At 46.1% G+C, this 26,107-nt stretch overlaps 7 non-coding genes across 7 annotated transcripts; all 7 read left to right on the plus strand.

Annotated features, from left to right (window-relative positions):
* Window positions 1–17,206: 17,206 nt before the first annotated feature.
* On the plus strand, window positions 17,207–17,397 carry LOC141224927 (U2 spliceosomal RNA). Its single transcript, XR_012292258.1, has one exon. It is a non-coding gene; the product is annotated as a U2 spliceosomal RNA (small nuclear RNA).
* Window positions 17,398–18,512: 1,115 nt separating this feature from the next.
* LOC141224928 (U2 spliceosomal RNA) lies at window positions 18,513–18,703 on the plus strand. The gene has a single exon (XR_012292259.1). It is a non-coding gene; the product is annotated as a U2 spliceosomal RNA (small nuclear RNA).
* A 1,115-nt stretch (window positions 18,704–19,818) lies between these two features.
* Window positions 19,819–20,009, plus strand: LOC141224929 (U2 spliceosomal RNA). Its single transcript, XR_012292260.1, has one exon. It is a non-coding gene; the product is annotated as a U2 spliceosomal RNA (small nuclear RNA).
* A 1,115-nt stretch (window positions 20,010–21,124) lies between these two features.
* Window positions 21,125–21,315, plus strand: LOC141224930 (U2 spliceosomal RNA). Its single transcript, XR_012292261.1, has one exon. It is a non-coding gene; the product is annotated as a U2 spliceosomal RNA (small nuclear RNA).
* A 1,115-nt stretch (window positions 21,316–22,430) lies between these two features.
* LOC141224931 (U2 spliceosomal RNA) lies at window positions 22,431–22,621 on the plus strand. Its single transcript, XR_012292262.1, has one exon. It is a non-coding gene; the product is annotated as a U2 spliceosomal RNA (small nuclear RNA).
* A 1,115-nt stretch (window positions 22,622–23,736) lies between these two features.
* Window positions 23,737–23,927, plus strand: LOC141224932 (U2 spliceosomal RNA). Its single transcript, XR_012292263.1, has one exon. It is a non-coding gene; the product is annotated as a U2 spliceosomal RNA (small nuclear RNA).
* Window positions 23,928–25,042: 1,115 nt separating this feature from the next.
* LOC141224933 (U2 spliceosomal RNA) lies at window positions 25,043–25,233 on the plus strand. Its single transcript, XR_012292264.1, has one exon. It is a non-coding gene; the product is annotated as a U2 spliceosomal RNA (small nuclear RNA).
* Window positions 25,234–26,107: the final 874 nt, after the last annotated feature.

Consider the following 26,107-nt stretch of genomic DNA (forward strand, 5'->3'; position numbering starts at 1 on the left):
TCTATTATCCTGTTTTTGGCATTTTTTGCTGTATAAAAATAATAATAGTGTCTCCCTGATTTTTCAGACACAAATATATCTGTTGAAAATAGTCTGGTGTAGGCCAGAGAGACAGAAGTGTGCTTTTGCTGTTCCACGGTAAAAAATCTCTATTATCCTGCTTTTTGCATTTTTTGCTGTAAAAAAAAAATAATAGTGTCTCCCTGATTTTTCAGACACAAATATATCTGTTGAAAATAGTCTGGTGTAGGCCCGAGAAATACAAGTGTGGTTTTGCAGTTCCACGGTTCAAACCTCTGTATTATCCACTTTTGGGCCATTTGTATCTAAAAAAAACAGTTTGAGTGTGTCGCTCACTGTTCAGCCGCAAATATATATATATTTTAAAAAGCCTGGTATACACCAGTAAATTATAATTGTGGTTTTGCCATCCCACGGTAAAAAATCTCTATTATTCAGGTTTTGGTAGTTTTTTCCGTAAAGAAAAACAGTAGTGTCTCCTGACTGTTGTGACACAAAAATATATCTGTTGAAAATAGTCTTGTGTAGGCCCGACATCCCAGTGTGGTTTCGCAGTTCCACGGGTCAAATCGCTGTACTATCCAGTTTTGGGCCTTTGGTATCTAAAAAAAAGCAGTTTGAGTGTGTCGCTCACTGTTGAGCCGCAAATATCTCTATTTAAAAAAGTGTGGTATACTCCAGTAAACAATAACTGTGGTTTTCCTCTTCCACGGTTCTAATCTACTCTTTATTACCCTTTTTCCATTGATAGTGCAAGTGTAAGCTATTTTACTTCATTTACAATGGGCAAGGTGCGTGGCAAGGGACGTGGAAGTGGACGTTTTGGTGATGGTTCGAGCAGAGGACGGGGCCGTGGCCAAGGTGAAAATGTGCCACAACCAACAGCCACATCTTCTCGCTCCCACTTCTTGACCGAATTACTAGGGAAGCACAGAACAACACCAGTATTGAGAACTGATCAGTGTGAACAGGTTATTAATTGGATAGCAGACAATACTTCCAGTTACCTGGGCACCACCACCTCCGGTCTGTCTTCCACACGGTCAACTCTTAGTAGCCGTGAGTCTCGACCGCATACTCCACCTCACCCTGATGCTCCTTCATCCCACCATGCCGAGTGTAGTCAGACAGCAAGTGATCCCACACTTGGACACTCTGAAGAGCTGTTCACTGGTCCATTTCCATATTTGGGCCCCTCGCCTGATACGCTTGAAGTGGTGGAAGAGGAGATCCCATGTTGCGATGCCCAAATATTTGAACAGCCACGGCCACAGGAAGTCGACGTTGGCAATCTGTCACAAGAGGTGGACGATGACGAGACACAATTGCCAGGAAGTGAGGAGGAGGATCGTGGTGCGCAAGTGGAAGATGAGGAGGTGGTGGATGATCTAGTAACTGACCCAACGTGGAAGGAGGACATGCAGAGTGAGGCCAGCAGCACACAGGGGGAGGGAGGCAGAGTACCCCAACAGGCAGGAAGAAGCAGTGTGGTGGCCGCAGACAGAAGGCAGGCAACCGTTCCCCGTAACACCAACACGAGGGACGTTGCCAGTACAAGCGGTAGGTCTTCCAGAGTCTGGAATTTTTTTAAAGACTCTGCTGATAACCCCAAAAAGGCCATATGTTCCACCTGCCATGCCAGCATCAGCAGGGGTGACAAAACTACCAGCCTGACCACCACCAGCATGATCAGGCACATGGCAGCAAAGCACCCGACTTTGTGGGGCGAAACCCAGGGTCCACGACCAGTGTCAGCGGGTGTCACCACTGCTTCTTCCACTGTTGTGCGTGCAATAGAACCCCCTGTTGTGTGTGCAAGGCAATCCCCTGTCCATACTGCATATAAAGATGCCCCCTCCTCTCAGTCTTCACTAGAGATGAGCGTTGTTCTACTCGAACTGTTCACCAATCTCAAATTCGAGCTGTTTTGGGCGGTGTTCGAGCCGTTCGGCGAACACGAACAATTTGAGAAAAATTCGGCTGTTCGAGGTTATGTTCGATAACTGTTCGTGCACCAAAATCATAACTGGATTTTTGCTCAGTAATGATGAAAATTAATGTTAATACGCAGTTTGAGTGTACAGCGGGGTGGGGGGAGGGGCAGGGGATGGATCTCTGCAGGAACAATGAAGATCTCCATTTTTTTTCTCTTTCCCGCATTTGCAGTGGGGAGGTGCAATCTGTCAGCCTATCAGCAGCGCACACACGGAGCGAAGTGCTTTTTTTCACACAAGCAAGGGCATGTGTCATTGGCAGTGTATGTCACATGTCCTTGCCCTATAAGACCAAGCCATTTTCCCCGTCGCCACCATTTTCTCACTGCTGCAGCTGCGTGTTAGACGGCACCGCTGTTGCTGTGTGCGCTATACCTTGTTAATTTCAAGCCAATTTTCGCACAAATCTACAGATAGCTTGGGAGTAGGGAATAGTTGTGATTGCAGTCCTTTTAAGGACTAGGTTACAGCATTTCCTACGACTTTTATCAGGCAGGTCTGTGCTCTTAAATAGATAGGTTGTGGGAGTAAAGACTAATTGTAATTGGAGTCCTTTTCAGGACTAGGTTACATCAGTTCCTATCAGTTTTTGCCAGGCAGGTCTGTGCCAGTGCTGTGCAAGTTTTTTTCACAGCATTTGGCTGAATCTAGCAAAGCTAATCCTTTTTGGCCTATTGCAGAGTGTGTTAGTCAGTGGAGTAGCCTATCTGTGTTGCAAGATATACCACCTGTGTATAGAATACCAATTTTTTTACTGCACCTAGTGAAGTAAAATCTTTTGGGCATAGCATCATTCTATTAGTCCATCTATACTGACCTCCATCAGGTTGCAAATTGAATATAATTTTTTTCTGCATCTAGCTCTGAAAAAATATTGGGCTTCTAGCTGTGTGTGGGACTTGTTCTATTAATCCATCTATACAGACCTCCATCAGGTTGCAAACTGAATATATTTTTTTCTGCATCTACCTCTGAAAAAATATTGGGCTTCTAGCTGTGTGTGGGATTTGTTCTATTAATCCATCTATACAGACCTCCATCAGGTTGCAAACTGAATATATATTTTTCTGCATCTACCTCTGAAAAAATATTCGGCTTCTAGCAGTGTGTGGGACTTGTTCTATTAATCCATCTATACAGACCTCCATCAGGTTGCAAACTGAATATATTTTTTTCTGCATCTACCTCTGAAAAAATATTGGGCTTCTAGCTGTGTGTGGGACTTGTTGTATTAGTCCATCTATACTGACCTCCATCAGGTTGCAAACTGAATATATTTTTTTCTGCATCTACCTCTGAAAAAATATTGGGCTTCTAGCTGTGTGTGGGACTTGTTCTATTAATCCATCTATACAGACCTCCATCAGGTTGCAAACTGAATATATTTTTTTCTGCATCTACCTCTGAAAAAATATTGGGCTTCTAGCTGTGTGTGGGAATTGTTCTATTAATCCATCTATACAGACCTCCATCAGGTTGCAAACTGAATATATTTTTTTCTGCATCTACCTCTGAAAAAATATTGGGCTTCTAGCTCTGTGTGGGACTTGTTCTATTAATCCATCTATACAGACCTCCATCAGGTTGCAAACTGAATATAATTTTTTTCTGCATCTACCTCTGAAAAAATATTTGGGCTTCTAGCTGTGTGTGGGACTTGTTCTATTAGTCCATCTATACTGACCTCCATAAGGTTTCAAACTGAATATAATTTTTTTCTGCATCTACCTCTGAAAAAATATTTGGCCTTCTAGCTGTGTGTGGGACTTGTTCTATTAGTCCATCTATACTGACCTCCATCAGGTTGCAAATTGAATATAATATTTTTCTGCATCTAGCTCTGAAAAAATGTTTGGCCTTCTAGCAGTGTGTGGGACTTGTTCTATTAGTCCATCTATACTGACCTCCATCAGGTTGCAAACTGAATATAATTTTTTTCTGCATCTACCTCTGAAAAAATATTTGGGCTTCTAGCTGTGTGTGGGACTTGTTCTATTAGTCCATCTATACTGACCTCCATAAGGTTGCAAACTGAATATAATTTTTTTCTGCATCTAGCTCTGAAAAAATGTTTGGCCTTCTAGCAGTGTGTGGGACTTGTTCTATTAGTCCATCTATACTGACCTCCATCAGGTTGCAAACTGAATATAATTTTTTTCTGCATCTACCTCTGAAAAAATATTTGGGCTTCTAGCTGTATGTGGGACATGTTCTATTAGTCCATCTATACTGACCTCCATAAGGTTGCAAACTGAATATAATTTTTTTCTGCATCTACCTCTGAAAAAATATTTGGCCTTCTAGCTGTGTGTGGGACTTGTTCTATTAGTCCATCTATACTGACCTCCATCAGGTTGCAAACTGAATATAATTTTTTTCTGCATCTACCTCTGAAAAAATATTTGGGCTTCTAGCTGTGTGTGGGACTTGTTCTATTAGTCCATCTATACTGACCTCCATAAGGTTGCAAACTGAATATAATTTTTTTCTGCATCTACCTCTGAAAAAATATTTGGCCTTCTAGCTGTGTGTGGGACTTGTTCTATTAGTCCATCTATACTGACCTCCATCAGGTTGCAAATTGAATATAATATTTTTCTGCATCTAGCTCTGAAAAAATGTTTGGCCTTCTAGCAGTGTTCTGGGACTTGCTCTATTAGTCCATCTATACTGACCTCCATCAGGTTGCAAACTGAATATATTTTTTTCTGCATCTACCTCTGAAAAAATATTGGGCTTCTAGCTGTGTGTGGGACTTGTTCTATTAATCCATCTATACAGACCTCCATTAGGTTGCAAACTGAATATATTTTTTTCTGCATCTACCTCTGAAAAAATATTGGGCTTCTAGCTGTGTGTGGGACTTGTTCTATTAATCCATCTATACTGACCTCCATCAGGTTGCAAATTGAATATAATATTTTTCTGCATCTACCTCTGAAAAAATGTTTGGCCTTCTAGCAGTGTGTGGGACTTGTTCTATTAGTCCATCTATACTGACCTCCATCAGGTTGCAAACTGAATATAATTTTTTTCTGCATCTACCTCTGAAAAAATATTTGGGCTTCTAGCTGTGTGTGGGACTTGTTCTATTAGTCCATCTATAGTGACCTCCATAAGGTTGCAAACTGAATATAATTTTTTTCTGCATCTACCTCTGAAAAAATATTTGGCCTTCTAGCTGTGTGTGGGACTTGTTCTATTAGTCCATCTATACTGACCTCCATCAGGTTGCAAATTGAATATAATTTTTTTCTGCATCTAGCTCTGAAAAAATGTTTGGCCTTCTAGCAGTGTGTGGGACTTGTTCTATTAGTCCATCTATACTGACCTCCATCAGGTTGCAAACTGAATATAATTTTTTTCTGCATCTACCTCTGAAAAAATATTTGGCCTTCTAGCTGTGTGTGGGACTTGTTCTATCAGTCCATCTATACTGACCTCCATCAGGTTGCAAATTGAATATAATAATTTTCTGCATCTAGCTCTGAAAAAATGTTTGGCCTTCTAGCAGTATGTGGGACTTGTTCTATTAGTCCATCTATACTGACCTCCATCAGGTTGCAAACTGAATATATTTTTTTCTGCATCTACCTCTGAAAAAATATTGGGCTTCTAGCTGTGTGTGGGACTTGTTCTATTAATCCATCTATACAGACCTCCATCAGGTTGCAAACTGAATATATTTTTTTCTGCATCTACCTCTGAAAAAATATTGGGCTTCTAGCTGTGTGTGGGACTTGTTCTATTAATCCATCTATACAGACCTCCATCAGGTTGCAAACTGAATATAATTTTTTTCTGCATCTACCTCTGAAAAAATATTTGGGCTTCTAGCTGTGTGTGGGACTTGTTCTATTAGTCCATCTATACTGACCTCCATAAGGTTGCAAACTGAATATAATTTTTTTCTGCATCTAGCACTGAAAAAATATTTGGCCTTCTAGCAGTGTGTGGGACTTGTTCTATTAGTCATCTATACTGACCTCCATCAGGTTGCAAATTCAAAATAATTTTTTGTCTGCACCTACCTCTGAAAAAATATTTGGCCTTCTAGCAGTGTGTGGGACTTGTTCTATTAATCCATCTATACTGACCTCCATCAGGTTGCAAACTGAATATAATTTTTTTCTGCATCTAACTCTGAAAAAATATTTGGCCTTCTAGCAGTGTGTGGGTCTCATTGTGTTAGGCCATCTATACCAAGCTCCACCAGCTTTTCAATTAATAATAATTTTTCGCTGCATCTAGCCCTGAAAATAATTTTTCTTCCCAATAGTGGTAGCAATAGAAATATGGGGCGCGCTCCTGGCTTACAAAAATATACGCTTCATAACAAAAAACACCAGCTTAGCGCACTGCATTAATAAGATGGCATCATCGTCTCTCCCAGTGCTAGGCCTACTACCCAGGCTAGCATTCCTGTGCCTAAAACACAATGTATGGGTCCGCGCTAGCCACTATGCTGAGGGGTTTAAAGCTGCTGCTAACGCTTTATAACAATTCAATTGGCAGATTTTCACAGAGCTCTTCCACAAGGCCCACCCATCGGGACAACAGTTGCCCACCTTCCCTATGGGATCTAGTGGCGAATAGTTGATGCCATTAATCAGAGCGTCAGTTGCCCCGTCGACGTGGCAAGCATACGGTAAGGCATGGGAAGAGTGGACACGACTAGTAGCAGGCAGACGGGTTGACCAATGTGAACAAGCCAGATCACAAGTCACCATAGAATTTCTCCACCAGCTAATGATGAGGGGCATATCAGGGGCGTCAGCGCAGCGGTGTCTGACCGGAGTAGCATTTCACTTCCAACTACTGAATTGGGGAGATGTGACAAAGATTCATCATCAGACAATCCATAAAAGGGTGGAAAAGGGGTCAGCCAAGTCAGGAGTGTAGACGTCCCGTCCCGTGTCACTAAAACTGATTTCTCACATCATATCCCTAACACCATTAACATGACACTCACAATTTGAAGCAACACTACTGTCTACTGCATTTGTGATCGCCTTCTTCGGGGCGCTATGCATAAGCGAATTAGTCCCTCAATCCAAAATTAGCACCAGTGGAGGCTTATTACACCAGGACGTAGTCATAGGCAATAATGCAATACGTCTACGCATACACAAATCGAAAATGGTTCCAGCGGGCAGGGGCACTTGGGTACTTCTACAACCCACAAGCGGTACACTGAGTCGGGTAACAATAGTAAAACCATATCTAACCATCAGATCACAAAGTAATTTGTTCCTATCACACATTGATGGGACGCCATTATCAAGATACCAGTTCCAAGCTATATTTAATAAATGCATAACATCGGCAGGGAACCACCCCAAAGATTACGGGACACACTCATTCCGCATAGACGCGGCCACAGAAGCAGCAAGAGCAGGACTGTCAGAAACGGAAGTTCAGAGGATAGAGAGATGGTGATCCACGTGTTTGGCAAGATACATAAGACCGGACTTGTTATCCTAACGTGGTTTGTTTCTTTTACAGGTGACGCTAAGCCAACAGTGTGGGTGATAGGCCACTCGTATATATATTGGGCAGATTAAAGGGCGAAAGTTCGCCCAGGCGGGAGGAAATTAGAGTTTCATAACACATGTTTCAACTGGAGAGGTATTAGAGGCCTGCTATGGCCACAGGTACTAATGGAGGTAATCAAGGTAGGGAGAGAGGCAAGATGTCTGGTCATCTTAGTTATACAGGCCGGGGGAAACAACCTAGGTCATCACAAGAGCGCATAACTAATGGCAATAATGAAACTAGACACTGAGCGCTTCAGAGAATTTTTCACAAAACTAGCTATAGTATGGTCAGAGATTGTGCCGATAGCGGTATGGCAAGGTGCGCGAGACATCACGGCCATCGAACGGACAAGGCGGGTAATAAATATTCGGATGGCAAAATTTAGAAGAGACAGAGGCGGTGTAGTGGTACGACACCGACAACTGGAAGGAGATAAAGCAGGCCTCATACGGCCCGACGGTGTTCACTTAATGGATATTGGACTGGACATATTCCTGTCAGGACTCCAGGACGGAGTGGAACAAGCGTTAAGAGTGATGGGTGGGGGTCAGAGTCCTGCATACGAGTACGCAGGATCCTCCGTGGCCTGGAAATAGAAAGGACATGTTGGAGAGTTACACTTGTTGGCCAAGTTGCCGGAGTGGAGACCCAGGGCATGCTGCAACAAGCTGAATTATTTTAGAAATAAAATGTCTTTCTAATGGAATGAGTATAAAGAGTTAATAAAGCTGTGACCGATCCTCACCCATCCAGTTGTAAGAGTTACATTATTGTATTGTCAAGGAAAGGGGGGCGGTAGGGGGGCTGAGCGTCTGGGTTTGGTTGGGAGTCCCCACAGTCTGCCTAGGCTAGATGCATTTAAAAATTCTTATTAGATACACAGGCGGTGCAGCTTGCTTCGCAGCTGGGCTACTACGCCCAAAGTATTGCCTAGGCTAGATGCAGTTAAAAATTCTACGCTGACTAGCAGACACTGAAGATTTGGAGCAGACTTCTGAGTAAACAGCTCTTCAGACTCAATCATCTCAATCATCTGTGTTACCCCAAGCCATAGTGTATGTAGTTTCTTACAGTTAAAAGGGGGGGGGGAGCGACCCAACCCACCTGGAATTGACGATGCCAACGTCACGTAAGACACAGCAAGGGGACTCCAAAAAGAGTTTCCATTTTTTCCCAAAATTGTGGCACAGACACCACTTAACCCTAGAACGCATACCTGGGGCCTCGCAGTCCCGCCCTGTTAATTGTTTTCTATTTTCTGCAAGATTACTTTAGTTAGAATTTTGAAACTCTAGGTATTCTTCATGTATATAGTTGTTTGTCATTTGAGTTTGACTTATTCAATGTTATTTGCACACGGGCCTAAAAGGCCCCAGGTATATGAAAGTGTAGATTTTTATGGTCATGCGTTCTAGGGTTAAGTGGCATCAATTGCCCCACAGTTGCTTAAAACGGTTGGTGAGGTGATATTACCAAATCCTCAAGCTTTTAGCCTCCCAAGGATAACACAGGATTAGAAAAGTCCTTGCGAATCCATGATTTGTTCATCTTTATGAACGTGAGTCTGTCTACATTCTCAGTGGACAGCCGCGTGCGCTTATCTGTCAGCACACCATCAGCAGCGCTGAACACACGTTCAGAGAGAACACTGGCTGCAGGGCATGACAAGATCTCCAAAGCGTGAGTGGCGAGCTCCGGCCATTTTTCCAGATTGGAATACCAAAATGAGCAAGGGTCCAGTGACACAGTCATGGCTTCGATGTTCACTTGGAGATACTCCTGCACCATCCTCTCTAGGCATTGACTATGTGTCAGACTTCTTGTCTCCTGTGGCCTTGCAAAGGATGGTCTAAAAAAGTGGTGAAACGATTTCACAAAATTGCTGTTACCAGCAGATACTGTGTTACTGTTACGGTTTGAGTGATGAAGACTCGACAGTCCCGCGGTTGGCAAGTTAGAACTGTGAGATTCACTTCGTGCATCACTGGTGTTTTGTGGAAAAGCACATGTAAGATTCTGCAACAGCGTCTGCAGATACTCCTGCATGCGTCAATCCCTTTTTATGGCAGGAATTATTTCGGCAAATTTACTTTTGTACCGGGGATCTAAGAGTGTGGCAACCCAGTAGTCGAGATTACTTCGAATTCTGCAATCTGAGGGTCATGTTGCAGGTAGTGCAGCAAGAAGGCACTCATGTGTCTTGCGCATCCAGGAGGACCAAGTCCTTGTTGTGTTGGTAGCGAGGTAAGAATCATGCTTCTTTCCTCAGCCCTCTCCCCCCAACCTCGCACAACAGAAATGTGATCAAGGTCTCCCTCATCTGAGTCTTCCATGCCCATCGCCAGTTCATCCTCCACTTCTTCCTCGGCTCCTGCACCTTCCTCAACAGTTTGGCTGCTACCATGCGCCCTGTTTAATCCCTCTCCCCCACCCTCCCATGCCTGCCTCCTTGGTGCTGCCAACCGTCTGGACCTTGGAGATGTTATCCCTTCCGCATACGACTCCTCCTCTACTTCCTCCACCTCCTCTTGTCCGACCACCTGACTCTGAATTCTGTTTAATGTGTGCTCCAGCATGTAAATCACCGGAATAGTTATGCTGATAATGGCATCGTCGTCAGCACTAAACATCTTCGTCGCCATTTCAAAACTGTGCAGAAAGGTGTGTGGCGCCCCTGAGGGTGCAGTCACCACAGAGTTACTGCATCTCACCCAGAGGTGTGGTATCTCACCCTCAGGTAAGGAAGGCGTATGGCTCGGGACCCTAACACCTGCATCCAACACATACCCGCAGTGGGGTTAGGGCGAGATTGCTCCTAAGGGAGAGCACAGTCCCAGGTCCCTAGCTGGTGGGAGGATCCTATGTAGTGGGTGCTTAGGGGAGCAGCTTAGGGGAGCACATGACAGGGAGAGTATAAATAGGAAGCCATCTTAGAAAGAGCAAGCCAGTCAGAGGAGGAAAAGTGACAGGAGCAGAGGCTCGGCATGAGCTCTGCTCCGGAGGCGGGCCTAGCCTGGGAGGCCCAGGACTGAAGGAGAGAAGAGAGGAGTGGGAGCAGGAAGGCTCCAGGAACCGAAGGGACCCTAGGGCTACGGGCCGTGCAGAAGGCCACCTGTACTCCCGCTGCTACCAGGAGGTAGAGGGGTCAGGCCAGATAAGGGGAACCGGTCCCTCAACTAGAGGAGAAACAGCAAGGCTCAACTAGAAACCGGAGGCTGCAGCATTTCATGTACTGCAGGCAAAAGTCCACACCAGTCTCACTAAGAAGGTAGCCACATAGGACCCAGGGGACAGAACACAAGTCGCCCGCCAAGGCCCGAGGATACCGGATAGAAGTGTCACTGGGTGTGAGGTGCAGGGAGAAGGCCAGAGAAAGGACACACAGAAGGGGGTCCTGCTAAGTACTCCGGAGCTATCTGGGGGTGGACTGAGCCCCTCACTGAGTACGCACAGCACGACGGGTGAGATAGCTCTGGTACCTGTAATCTGGACTGCAACAACTGTGAGTAAAGATCTTGGGACTGCATCACACGGACTCTGTGTTCATTACTGACTCCCTGCACTACAACCACCATCATCCACCCACACTGCCCTGAAGCTACACTCTTCCTGTGGTGAGTAATAATACCATTGCAGCAAAACCACCAGCTTCAGAGTACTGTTCCGCAGCGGCGGCCCCTTTGGCCGCACTCCACAGGTGGCGTAGTCGGACATTATAAAATCCATATATACAAATTACCGTTGGATTGACCGCCCTGGGTCACGGACCGGGTCACCGCCACAGTGACTACAACCCCCAGCGTCTACCGGCCCGGCTCCGGGTACCCCACGGCCCAGGGGGCGCGTCAACTTCATAGGTCCCTGATCTGAGACCACTCCTGCTGTGTGATTTGCCCCACCTCTGGATCTCGTTGGCCCAGGCTATACGTCAGAAACTATTGCACCAGGGCTTGTCGGTGCTGCCACAGTCGCTGCAACATGTGCAGAGTTGAATTCCACCGTGTCGGCACATCGCATTTCAGCCGGTGAACTGGCAGGCCCAACGACTTCTGTAGAGATGTAAGTCGTTGAGCTGTGGGATGCGAACGGCGGAAGTGAGCACACAGCGACCGTGCCCTCTGCAGAAGGCCATCTAGTCCGGGATAGTGGGCTAAAAATTTATGGACAACCAGGTTCAACACGTGAGCCATACAAGGCACGTGTGTAACATTGCCCCGGCGAAGGGCCGCACCCAGGTTTGCAGCATTGTCGCACACGGCCTTCCCTGGTTGCAGGTCCAGTGGAGACAACCATTCATGAAACTGGGTCTCCAGAGCTGACCACAAGTCCTCAGCTGTGTGACTCACATTTCCCAGACATTTCAAAGTAAACACTGATGCCGTTGAGCCCTGCTGCCAGCATAGTAAGGAGGTGCGCAGTTAGAAAGCAGGTGGCATTACCAGACAGGCTTTGGGTGCAGGTGGAGGACCGAGAGGAGGTTGAGGAGGCAGAAGCAGTGGAGGAACTTCTAGATAAAGAGGATTGACGTACAACTCGCGGGGACGGCAAGACTTGGACAGCAGCCCCTTGTCCTGCTGTCACCATAGTTACCCAGTGCCCTGTCAGCGACATGTAACGCCCCTGTCCATGCCTACTCGTCCAAGTGTCTGTGGTGAAATGCACCCTGTCACACACAGAGTTTCTCAAAGAAGCGGTGATGTTGTGTGCGACATGCTGGTGGAGCGCAGGCACACCTTTCTTTGAGAAGTAGTGCCGACTGGGCATCTGGTACTGGGGCACTGCGACGGACATAAGGTCTCAAAAATCCACTGTGTCCTCCAGGCGGAAAGGCAGCATTTCTGTAGCCAACAGCTTGCAGATGGTGAAATTCAACCTCTTAGCTTTCCCATGGCTAGGAGGAAATGGTCTTTTACTTGTCCACATCTGAGGGACCGAGGGCTGGCTGTTGTGCTTTGACGGGGTTGAGTAGGGTGTCCCTGGCAAACTGCCGGTCTGTGAGGAAGATGCAGGCGGACATGTTAGGTTGCCTTGATCCAAAGGTGGTGCTCTCGATGTCAGAGAGCTCTCAACACCAGCAGGTGTTTCCACTTCCCAATGAACTGACGACCTGCCAATCACACTGGCTGTTGCAGGTAAAGAGGTGGCAGGTCTGCGTCCAAAAACATGTGTGACTGCTGTCCCCCCAGTCACAGAGGATGAAGAGGCCGCGGATGCACAAGACGGGGCAGACGGTGGTTGGCCCAGCCTGCTAGGCCGCATTGTAGCACAGTGAGCTTCCCACTGCAACTTATGCTTCATATCCATGTGACGGTACATGCATGAAGTACTCAAACTATGGATTTTTTGGCCTCTACTTAGCTTTTGGTGACAAATATTACAGATAACACGAGTTGGGTCATCCTTATCGATCTGAATAAATGCCCAGGCTATGCAAGGCTTAGAGCCCATGCGACCTGAAGAGCCACTATGACTTGTGGTCAGAGGCGGAGTTGTGGTTGAGGATGCAGTTGTTGACGTGCTTCCAGTACTCCGTCTCTGTCCAGGAAGGCGCAACCTAACCTCGTCGTCAATAGCATCTGTGACGCCCCGCTGCGCTTGGTATCACAGATCCTAGAAGAGTGTATTGATGGAATCCTCCACAAGAGGCCCCCATAAACATTCACACATCTCCACCTTCCACCTCAGACCAGCAGAGGGAGCCCGTTAGGGATATAAATAGGGAAGGTGGAGCTAGGCAGTTCAGTTCCTCTGAAGAGTTCCTGCAGTAGAGAAGCCTAAGAGAGGTCAGTCTGCAGTGGAGCTCAGTCTAGTCTAGAGAACTCAGTTAATAGTTCAGCAGTGGAGCACGAGGCTCCTGCTAGCTAGATTCAGGGAGCCCAGATAGAGCTTAAGGTGTGCCGGCGTCATAAGATCGGTGAAGCGCGGCAAGCTGCCGTTAGTGTGTATAGCCTATTGAGGGCCCGAGTAGGCCGAAGGCGAGTGGCGAGTTAGTACATAAGGGGCAGAGGAGCTTAACCAGCTCACCCCGAAGCATTTACCGGACACCGGATCCGAGCTTACCGGGATCTCTATGACCCAGTAAGGCATAACCGGAATCCCTGGAGAACTACAAGTCCCAGGATCGCTAAGGTGCTGATACGTAACAGAGCCAGGAGACGCTTAGGCCCCGCATACTGGGAGCGTGAACTTCAAGAGAAGGCCCTACCACAAGGTCAGCCAGCGCAGGACAGAGACAAAGTTAGGCCTAGCTCCAGGCAGGTCAGAAACTTACTGCGCAGAGGCAAGAAACAGGAGGCCCTACACCCGCTCATTGGGGAGGATCCTGATATGCACCCTTCACCCTACAGTGCTCCAGGATGTGCCTGAATTTCCTCCAGTAAAAGGTACTGAAGTGACTACCGTGTCCGTTTCCGTTCTTGCTCTGACCCAGCTGGGTCTCGCCTGTCCTGCATTCCCCCTGCATACGCTGCCCTGAGACCTAGCTCCACCTGTGGGGAGCTATACCATCGAGCTGCCTTATCACGGGCCTCAGTGGACTGCTGCAGCGCTGGTGCTTCTCACCAGATACCACAGGTGGTGTCACAAACTCTTATAAAATTAACAATTATCCACCCTTTTAAAGAGTGACCCCAGGGTACGGGCCAGGGAGCCGACCACCGCGACATCCCAAAGGCCAGGCAAAGGCAAGGGTGACCTCATCGACTGGCTGACTGTGGGTTGACAGTAAGTGGGATCTCCAACCTTGTCATCATCACCCTGTGTGTTATCACACCCGTCGTCCTCAAAGCCAACCTCTTCCTGCCCTGACCGAAAAATCAAGTTGTCGCTCCAATCAGGTATTTGAGTCTCATCATCGTCTTCATCATTGTCTCCACCAACAGGAGTTACAGTTTGGGAACGAGGGTCTACATTATGCTCAGAACCTTCTTCATCTGGTCCTGGATCCGACTTATAAAGATTCTGGGCATCAGTGCAGATCATTTCCTCGTCTGGATTAACAGAAGCTCTGGAGCAGACCTCCGTTTCCCAGGCTATAGTATGAGTAAACAGCTGTGCAGACTCAACTATCTGTGTTACCCCATACTCAGACGGGCAGCTGGAGACTTGGGAGCTGTGAGGAAGCAAGTGCGATTGGGGTGACACCTCTGAGGACTGGAGTATTTGTGATGTTGAAGTTGAGGTGGAGGAGAGCCCACTTGAAGGAGCACTTGATATCCGCTGAAGCACCTGCTGTTTTTGTGCCTCATCTGGAATTTGTAGCGATGGGCGTGTCCGTAACAAAGGGATCGTATCACATTGTCCACGAAAAGAAGTCGACATGTTAGTTTGGCTGGAAGATGGTCTTTCCTCTGCAGATGTTACTCCCCCCCCACCGCTGGGGGCTCGACCCACCAGCGGACAGGCACCAGTATTAGGAGAGGGGGGCTGGCCGTCAGGGTCCACCGCGGCTCTGGCACAAACCCGTCGACACGGAGGTGGCACGGGCAGGAACGGACTGGCCGTGTCGGCTTCTCACTTTTTGGATTTTAGAAGGGCATGACATGCCTATATCTGTGTCTCCCCCTCCTTTTACTCCTCCACCTCTTTTATTTTCGCATGACTATATGTACTTGTCATTTTTCCATGTGTTAGTTATGTCTTCTGAGCAGTTTGTCAGCTTTTGGACACCTTTGAAGGTGTTTTCTATGTGTTTCTATGTGTTTTTGTTTGCCTGCCATTGGTTTTAACGGTGTTCGAAGGTGTTCGACGAACAGTTCGACGAACAGTTTGGCGAACACACGGGTGTTCGACGAACCGAACCGAACTCGAACACTACGGGGGTGGCTCAACACTAGTCTTCACTTGTTATGGCAGTTTCTCAAGAAACAGCATCAACGTCCACGTCCACGTCCCACCGCAGCGTTCAATTGTCCATATCCCAGACCTTTGAACGAAAGCGGAAATTCGCAGCTAGTGCCCCACAGGCCACAGTCCTAAATTCGCACATTTCACGACTGCTTGCATTGGAAATGCTGCCTTTTAGGCTGGTGGAGACGGAATCCTTCCGCAATCTTATGGCGGTGGCCGTCCCTCGGTACTCGGTCCCCTGCCGACACTATTTTGCCCGGTGTGCCACCCCCGCACTACACAAGCACGTGTCCCAAAGCATCTGCCGTGCCCTCAACAATGCAGTTACTGGGAGAGTCCACCTGACAACGGACACGTGGACAAGTGCTTGTGGCCAGGGACGGTACATCTCTCTGACGGCACACTGGGTAAACATAGTGGAAGCCGGGACCTAGTCGGACCTTGGGACGGAACACATCCTCCCCACACCGAGGATTGCGGGCCCTATGTCAGTCAGAGTTGCCCCCACAGTGTACAGCTCCTGCGCATCCTCCTCCTCCTCCTCCTCCTCCTCATGTTCAGCCTCCATCTCAGATATCACCACTAGTGTTGAGCCACCCCCGTAGTGTTCGGGTTCGGTTCGGTTCGTCGAACACCGGGATGTTCGAGGAACTGTTCGTCGAACTGTTCGTCGAACACCTTAGAACACCGTCGAACACCGTTAAAACCAATGGCAGGCAAACAAAAACACATAGAAACACATAGAAAACACCTGCAAAGGTGTCCAAAAGCTGACAAACTGCTCAGAAGACACTCTCTTTAAAAAAGCCGGCCGGCAAATTCAGCAGCGACATACACCGGTACCCGACAATTTAGACAAGAAGGAATAGAGCATCACACATAGATTAGATAGATAGAAACATGTCAGTCACACATATAAGAAGCACAGTGACAGTGTTGGTTACTGCACTTGTCATTTAGTGTAAAGGATTTATTAAAAAAAATATTAGTGTTTTCATGCACCGTCTCTTTAAAAAAGCCGGCCGGCAATTCAGCATCTGTACCCGACAATTTAGAACAGAAAGAATAGAGCTTCACACATAGATTAGATAGATAGAAACATGTCAGTCACATATATAATAAGTACAGTGATAGTGTTGCTTACTGTACTTGTCATTTAGTGTAAAGGATTTATTTAAAAAAATAATAGTGTTTTCATGCACTGTCTCTTTAAAAAAGCCGGCCGGCAATTCAGCAGCGGTACCCGACAATTTAGAACAGAAAGATAGAGCATCACACATAGATTAGATAGATAGAAACATGTCAGTCACATATATATGAAGTACAGTGATAGTGTTGGTTACTGTACTTGTCATTTAGTATTAAAATAAAGGATTTATTATTAAAAAAATTGGCGTGGGGTTCCCCTTAATTTTAGGCTCTAGCGGAGGTTAAGCAGATGGCTGGGGCAGATGTTTGAAGCCTGGGAAGGGGGTAATACCCACGGAGCTTCCCAGGCTACTAATATCAGCCCCCAGCTGAATACATAGCCTTTACTAGCTATTAAAATGGGGGACACCCCAAAAAAAATGACGTGGGGTCCCCCCTAATTTAATAGCTAGCAAAGGCTAGGCAGACAGCTGGGGGCTGATATTAATAGCCCAGGAAGGGAGCCATGAATATTGGCCCCCTCCCAGGCTAGAAACACCAGCCGTCAGCCGCCCCAGAAATGGCGCATTCATAGGATGCGCCAATTCTGGCACTTAGCCACAAATGGACTTTTCAGGATCCTTGGGTGGCTCCGTAGTTTGAAACCAATTCTGGTTATCGCTTCTCGGCCTTTTGGCTAAGATCAAGTGTAGTATCTGTTCTTATCAGTTTAATATCTGATACGTCCCCTATCTGGGGACCATATATTAAATGGATTTTTAGAACAGGGAGATGGAAAAAGAGCTTGCTCTGTCCACTCCACGCATTGACCTGGTATTGCAGTATCTCCAGGACCGGTGCACCCCTTCTTTAATGCAGTTTCTAAAATCAGAAAGAATTGAATTCAATGTTTTTTGTTCATTTTGCTTGTTTGTCGGATTTTGGGATGGACTCTTTGGCTTTGCTTTTCTTCTCCTCATTGGATTTTTCATGTTCAAAGTTGCAGAAGCCAGATTACAAGCTCATTTTGGTTCAACTTCAGCAACTGTGCATTGCATTGCCATGTAATGTGATGCAATGCTATCTTTCTAGCTCTCCCTTTTTACTTCCTTTTGGATAAACAGACATATTAGGCAAGCATTTTGGAGCTTTCACCTAAATAACTACAGGTGGTGAGATAAGCTGCACAATATAATTGACCTTTCAGTATATTGTTGCACACACACCATCTATTTAGCAAATGCCCTTGTTATCAACAGCAGCCTTTTAAACTCACCTGAGCTAACAGGTATGTGCGCTGGTTACTCTGCTGCGCTTAAAATTTCTTTTTTGGTTTGCTACAATGCCTTTTCTGAAACGTTGTCTCCCTCTGCTGGAACACTGACTTCTTTCATTTAATGCCTGCAGACTATAAAAGAGAACCCAACCCAAAAAGTTTGGTTGATTAGTCTGTGGCATTCTGTTAAACTGTTGCTTATGGCGGTCTCTGTGAGCTTCTCAGCGACATTCAGCCAGCCAGGTATCCTGCCTGCAGTAGATGGAATGTGGCAATGGAACGCTGGCTGCGCGTGTCATAATAGGCTCTGAGCCTTTATATACCTGTGCAGAGCAGCAGCCACCTTCAGTCTGCTGCTGGACAGCCAGCAGCAGCAGCAGCAGGAGAGGTATGTAATCAGGAGCCCTCCTGCTAAGGGTAGACAGCTGCTCGTTCCACCCCACCCCCCGCCTTAATTGGTTCTCCTCCCTTCCAACGGTGTTGAGGCGGGTGGGAACAGCAGGGGGTGAAGGTGCTGTGTTTAAAGAGGTGGAGTTATGCAGATCTAAAACGCATGGATTGCAGCAGCAGCAAGCCGAAAAGTGCAGGCATGTAAGGGATCTAGAGGTTGACAACATGTCTTCTTAACGGGAGTCCAGGAGCTCATCTCCACAAATGGACTTTTCAGGATCCTTGGGTGGCTCCGTAGTTTGAAACCAATTCTGGTTATCGCTTCTCGGCCTTTTGGCTAAGATCAAGTGTAGTATCTGTTCTTATCAGTTTAATATCTGATACGTCCCCTATCTGGGGACCATATATTAAATGGATTTTTAGAACAGGGAGATGGAAAAAGAGCTTGCTCTGTCCACTCCACGCATTGACCTGGTATTGCAGTATCTCCAGGACCGGTGCACCCCTTCTTTAATGCAGTTTCTAAAATCAGAAAGAATTGAATTCAATGTTTTTTGTTCATTTTGCTTGTTTGTCGGATTTTGGGATGGACTCTTTGGCTTTGCTTTTCTTCTCCTCATTGGATTTTTCATGTTCAAAGTTGCAGAAGCCAGATTACAAGCTCATTTTGGTTCAACTTCAGCAACTGTGCATTGCATTGCCATGTAATGTGATGCAATGCTATCTTTCTAGCTCTCCCTTTTTACTTCCTTTTGGATAAACAGACATATTAGGCAAGCATTTTGGAGCTTTCACCTAAATAACTACAGGTGGTGAGATAAGCTGCACAATATAATTGACCTTTCAGTATATTGTTGCACACACACCATCTATTTAGCAAATGCCCTTGTTATCAACAGCAGCCTTTTAAACTCACCTGAGCTAACAGGTATGTGCGCTGGTTACTCTGCTGCGCTTAAAATTTCTTTTTTGGTTTGCTACAATGCCTTTTCTGAAACGTTGTCTCCCTCTGCTGGAACACTGACTTCTTTCATTTAATGCCTGCAGACTATAAAAGAGAACCCAACCCAAAAAGTTTGGTTGATTAGTCTGTGGCATTCTGTTAAACTGTTGCTTATGGCGGTCTCTGTGAGCTTCTCAGCGACATTCAGCCAGCCAGGTATCCTGCCTGCAGTAGATGGAATGTGGCAATGGAAAGCTGGCTGCGCGTGTCATAATAGGCTCTGAGCCTTTATATACCTGTGCACAGCAGCAGCCACCTTCAGTCTGCTGCTGGACAGCCAGCAGCAGCAGCAGCAGGAGAGGTATGTAATCAGGAGCCCTCCTGCTAAGGGTAGACAGCTGCTCGTTCCACCCCACCCCCCGCCTTAATTGGTTCTCCTCCCTTCCAACGGTGTTGAGGCGGGTGGGAACAGCAGGGGGTGAAGGTGCTGTGTTTAAAGAGGTGGAGTTATGCAGATCTAAAACGCGTGGATTGCAGCAGCAGCAAGCCGAAAAGTGCAGGCATGTAAGGGATCTAGAGGTTGACAACATGTCTTCTTAACGGGAGTCCAGGAGCTCATCTCCACAAATGGACTTTTCAGGATCCTTGGGTGGCTCCGTAGTTTGAAACCAATTCTGGTTATCGCTTCTCGGCCTTTTGGCTAAGATCAAGTGTAGTATCTGTTCTTATCAGTTTAATATCTGATACGTCCCCTATCTGGGGACCATATATTAAATGGATTTTTAGAACAGGGAGATGGAAAAAGAGCTTGCTCTGTCCACTCCACGCATTGACCTGGTATTGCAGTATCTCCAGGACCGGTGCACCCCTTCTTTAATGCAGTTTCTAAAATCAGAAAGAATTGAATTCAATGTTTTTTGTTCATTTTGCTTGTTTGTCGGATTTTGGGATGGACTCTTTGGCTTTGCTTTTCTTCTCCTCATTGGATTTTTCATGTTCAAAGTTGCAGAAGCCAGATTACAAGCTCATTTTGGTTCAACTTCAGCAACTGTGCATTGCATTGCCATGTAATGTGATGCAATGCTATCTTTCTAGCTCTCCCTTTTTACTTCCTTTTGGATAAACAGACATATTAGGCAAGCATTTTGGAGCTTTCACCTAAATAACTACAGGTGGTGAGATAAGCTGCACAATATAATTGACCTTTCAGTATATTGTTGCACACACACCATCTATTTAGCAAATGCCCTTGTTATCAACAGCAGCCTTTTAAACTCACCTGAGCTAACAGGTATGTGCGCTGGTTACTCTGCTGCGCTTAAAATTTCTTTTTTGGTTTGCTACAATGCCTTTTCTGAAACGTTGTCTCCCTCTGCTGGAACACTGACTTCTTTCATTTAATGCCTGCAGACTATAAAAGAGAACCCAACCCAAAAAGTTTGGTTGATTAGTCTGTGGCATTCTGTTAAACTGTTGCTTATGGCGGTCTCTGTGAGCTTCTCAGCGACATTCAGCCAGCCAGGTATCCTGCCTGCAGTAGATGGAATGTGGCAATGGAACGCTGGCTGCGCGTGTCATAATAGGCTCTGAGCCTTTATATACCTGTGCACAGCAGCAGCCACCTTCAGTCTGCTGCTGGACAGCCAGCAGCAGCAGCAGCAGGAGAGGTATGTAATCAGGAGCCCTCCTGCTAAGGGTAGACAGCTGCTCGTTCCACCCCACCCCCCGCCTTAATTGGTTCTCCTCCCTTCCAACGGTGTTGAGGCGGGTGGGAACAGCAGGGGGTGAAGGTGCTGTGTTTAAAGAGGTGGAGTTATGCAGATCTAAAACGCGTGGATTGCAGCAGCAGCAAGCCGAAAAGTGCAGGCATGTAAGGAATCTAGAGGTTGACAACATGTCTTCTTAACGGGAGTCCAGGAGCTCATCTCCACAAATGGACTTTTCAGGATCCTTGGGTGGCTCCGTAGTTTGAAACCAATTCTGGTTATCGCTTCTCGGCCTTTTGGCTAAGATCAAGTGTAGTATCTGTTCTTATCAGTTTAATATCTGATACGTCCCCTATCTGGGGACCATATATTAAATGGATTTTTAGAACAGGGAGATGGAAAAAGAGCTTGCTCTGTCCACTCCACGCATTGACCTGGTATTGCAGTATCTCCAGGACCGGTGCACCCCTTCTTTAATGCAGTGTCTAAAATCAGAAAGAATTGAATTCAATGTTTTTTGTTCATTTTGCTTGTTTGTCGGATTTTGGGATGGACTCTTTGGCTTTGCTTTTCTTCTCCTCATTGGATTTTTCATGTTCAAAGTTGCAGAAGCCAGATTACAAGCTCATTTTGGTTCAACTTCAGCAACTGTGCATTGCATTGCCATGTAATGTGATGCAATGCTATCTTTCTAGCTCTCCCTTTTTACTTCCTTTTGGATAAACAGACATATTAGGCAAGCATTTTGGAGCTTTCACCTAAATAACTACAGGTGGTGAGATAAGCTGCACAATATAATTGACCTTTCAGTATATTGTTGCACACACACCATCTATTTAGCAAATGCCCTTGTTATCAACAGCAGCCTTTTAAACTCACCTGAGCTAACAGGTATGTGCGCTGGTTACTCTGCTGCGCTTAAAATTTCTTTTTTGGTTTGCTACAATGCCTTTTCTGAAACGTTGTCTCCCTCTGCTGGAACACTGACTTCTTTCATTTAATGCCTGCAGACTATAAAAGAGAACCCAACCCAAAAAGTTTGGTTGATTAGTCTGTGGCATTCTGTTAAACTGTTGCTTATGGCGGTCTCTGTGAGCTTCTCAGCGACATTCAGCCAGCCAGGTATCCTGCCTGCAGTAGATGGAATGTGGCAATGGAACGCTGGCTGCGCGTGTCATAATAGGCTCTGAGCCTTTATATACCTGTGCACAGCAGCAGCCACCTTCAGTCTGCTGCTGGACAGCCAGCAGCAGCAGCAGCAGGAGAGGTATGTAATCAGGAGCCCTCCTGCTAAGGGTAGACAGCTGCTCGTTCCACCCCACCCCCCGCCTTAATTGGTTCTCCTCCCTTCCAACGGTGTTGAGGCGGGTGGGAACAGCAGGGGGTGAAGGTGCTGTGTTTAAAGAGGTGGAGTTATGCAGATCTAAAACGCGTGGATTGCAGCAGCAGCAAGCCGAAAAGTGCAGGCATGTAAGGGATCTAGAGGTTGACAACATGTCTTCTTAACGGGAGTCCAGGAGCTCATCTCCACAAATGGACTTTTCAGGATCCTTGGGTGGCTCCGTAGTTTGAAACCAATTCTGGTTATCGCTTCTCGGCCTTTTGGCTAAGATCAAGTGTAGTATCTGTTCTTATCAGTTTAATATCTGATACGTCCCCTATCTGGGGACCATATATTAAATGGATTTTTAGAACAGGGAGATGGAAAAAGAGCTTGCTCTGTCCACTCCACGCATTGACCTGGTATTGCAGTATCTCCAGGACCGGTGCACCCCTTCTTTAATGCAGTTTCTAAAATCAGAAAGAATTGAATTCAATGTTTTTTGTTCATTTTGCTTGTTTGTCGGATTTTGGGATGGACTCTTTGGCTTTGCTTTTCTTCTCCTCATTGGATTTTTCATGTTCAAAGTTGCAGAAGCCAGATTACAAGCTCATTTTGGTTCAACTTCAGCAACTGTGCATTGCATTGCCATGTAATGTGATGCAATGCTATCTTTCTAGCTCTCCCTTTTTACTTCCTTTTGGATAAACAGACATATTAGGCAAGCATTTTGGAGCTTTCACCTAAATAACTACAGGTGGTGAGATAAGCTGCACAATATAATTGACCTTTCAGTATATTGTTGCACACACACCATCTATTTAGCAAATGCCCTTGTTATCAACAGCAGCCTTTTAAACTCACCTGAGCTAACAGGTATGTGCGCTGGTTACTCTGCTGCGCTTAAAATTTCTTTTTTGGTTTGCTACAATGCCTTTTCTGAAACGTTGTCTCCCTCTGCTGGAACACTGACTTCTTTCATTTAATGCCTGCAGACTATAAAAGAGAACCCAACCCAAAAAGTTTGGTTGATTAGTCTGTGGCATTCTGTTAAACTGTTGCTTATGGCGGTCTCTGTGAGCTTCTCAGCGACATTCAGCCAGCCAGGTATCCTGCCTGCAGTAGATGGAATGTGGCAATGGAACGCTGGCTGCGCGTGTCATAATAGGCTCTGAGCCTTTATATACCTGTGCACAGCAGCAGCCACCTTCAGTCTGCTGCTGGACAGCCAGCAGCAGCAGCAGCAGGAGAGGTATGTAATCAGGAGCCCTCCTGCTAAGGGTAGACAGCTGCTCGTTCCACCCCACCCCCCGCCTTAATTGGTTCTCCTCCCTTCCAACGGTGTTGAGGCGGGTGGGAACAGCAGGGGGTGAAGGTGCTGTGTTTAAAGAGGTGGAGTTATGCAGATCTAAAACGCGTGGATTGCAGCAGCAGCAAGCCGAAAAGTGCAGGCATGTAAGGGATCTAGAGGTTGACAACATGTCTTCTTAACGGGAGTCCAGGAGCTCATCTCCACAAATGGACTTTTCAGGATCCTTGGGTGGCTCCGTAGTTTGAAACCAATTCTGGTTATCGCTTCTCGGCCTTTTGGCTAAGATCAAGTGTAGTATCTGTTCTTATCAGTTTAATATCTGATACGTCCCCTATCTGGGGACCATATATTAAATGGATTTTTAGAACAGGGAGATGGAAAAAGAGCTTGCTCTGTCCACTCCACGCATTGACCTGGTATTGCAGTATCTCCAGGACCGGTGCACCCCTTCTTTAATGCAGTTTCTAAAATCAGAAAGAATTGAATTCAATGTTTTTTGTTCATTTTGCTTGTTTGTCGGATTTTGGGATGGACTCTTTGGCTTTGCTTTTCTTCTCCTCATTGGATTTTTCATGTTCAAAGTTGCAGAAGCCAGATTACAAGCTCATTTTGGTTCAACTTCAGCAACTGTGCATTGCATTGCCATGTAATGTGATGCAATGCTATCTTTCTAGCTCTCCCTTTTTACTTCCTTTTGGATAAACAGACATATTAGGCAAGCATTTTGGAGCTTTCACCTAAATAACTACAGGTGGTGAGATAAGCTGCACAATATAATTGACCTTTCAGTATATTGTTGCACACACACCATCTATTTAGCAAATGCCCTTGTTATCAACAGCAGCCTTTTAAACTCACCTGAGCTAACAGGTATGTGCGCTGGTTACTCTGCTGCGCTTAAAATTTCTTTTTTGGTTTGCTACAATGCCTTTTCTGAAACGTTGTCTCCCTCTGCTGGAACACTGACTTCTTTCATTTAATGCCTGCAGACTATAAAAGAGAACCCAACCCAAAAAGTTTGGTTGATTAGTCTGTGGCATTCTGTTAAACTGTTGCTTATGGCGGTCTCTGTGAGCTTCTCAGCGACATTCAGCCAGCCAGGTATCCTGCCTGCAGTAGATGGAATGTGGCAATGGAACGCTGGCTGCGCGTGTCATAATAGGCTCTGAGCCTTTATATACCTGTGCACAGCAGCAGCCACCTTCAGTCTGCTGCTGGACAGCCAGCAGCAGCAGCAGCAGGAGAGGTATGTAATCAGGAGCCCTCCTGCTAAGGGTAGACAGCTGCTCGTTCCACCCCACCCCCCGCCTTAATTGGTTCTCCTCCCTTCCAACGGTGTTGAGGCGGGTGGGAACAGCAGGGGGTGAAGGTGCTGTGTTTAAAGAGGTGGAGTTATGCAGATCTAAAACGCGTGGATTGCAGCAGCAGCAAGCCGAAAAGTGCAGGCATGTAAGGAATCTAGAGGTTGACAACATGTCTTCTTAACGGGAGTCCAGGAGCTCATCTCCACAAATGGACTTTTCAGGATCCTTGGGTGGCTCTGTAGTTTGAAACCAATTCTGGTTATCGCTTCTCGGCCTTTTGGCTAAGATCAAGTGTAGTATCTGTTCTTATCAGTTTAATATCTGATACGTCCCCTATCTGGGGACCATATATTAAATGGATTTTTAGAACAGGGAGATGGAAAAAGAGCTTGCTCTGTCCACTCCACGCATTGACCTGGTATTGCAGTATCTCCAGGACCGGTGCACCCCTTCTTTAATGCAGTGTCTAAAATCAGAAAGAATTGAATTCAATGTTTTTTGTTCATTTTGCTTGTTTGTCGGATTTTGGGATGGACTCTTTGGCTTTGCTTTTCTTCTCCTCATTGGATTTTTCATGTTCAAAGTTGCAGAAGCCAGATTACAAGCTCATTTTGGTTCAACTTCAGCAACTGTGCATTGCATTGCCATGTAATGTGATGCAATGCTATCTTTCTAGCTCTCCCTTTTTACTTCCTTTTGGATAAACAGACATATTAGGCAAGCATTTTGGAGCTTTCACCTAAATAACTACAGGTGGTGAGATAAGCTGCACAATATAATTGACCTTTCAGTATATTGTTGCACACACACCATCTATTTAGCAAATGCCCTTGTTATCAACAGCAGCCTTTTAAACTCACCTGAGCTAACAGGTATGTGCGCTGGTTACTCTGCTGCGCTTAAAATTTCTTTTTTGGTTTGCTACAATGCCTTTTCTGAAACGTTGTCTCCCTCTGCTGGAACACTGACTTCTTTCATTTAATGCCTGCAGACTATAAAAGAGAACCCAACCCAAAAAGTTTGGTTGATTAGTCTGTGGCATTCTGTTAAACTGTTGCTTATGGCGGTCTCTGTGAGCTTCTCAGCGACATTCAGCCAGCCAGGTATCCTGCCTGCAGTAGATGGAATGTGGCAATGGAACGCTGGCTGCGCGTGTCATAATAGGCTCTGAGCCTTTATATACCTGTGCACAGCAGCAGCCACCTTCAGTCTGCTGCTGGACAGCCAGCAGCAGCAGCAGCAGGAGAGGTATGTAATCAGGAGCCCTCCTGCTAAGGGTAGACAGCTGCTCGTTCCACCCCACCCCCCGCCTTAATTGGTTCTCCT

Source organism: Phyllobates terribilis, unplaced genomic scaffold (genome assembly GCF_046119375.1).
Source record: "Phyllobates terribilis strain yellow unplaced genomic scaffold, ASM4611937v1 Scaffold_393__1_contigs__length_1774422, whole genome shotgun sequence".
NCBI lineage: Eukaryota > Metazoa > Chordata > Amphibia > Anura > Dendrobatidae > Phyllobates > Phyllobates terribilis.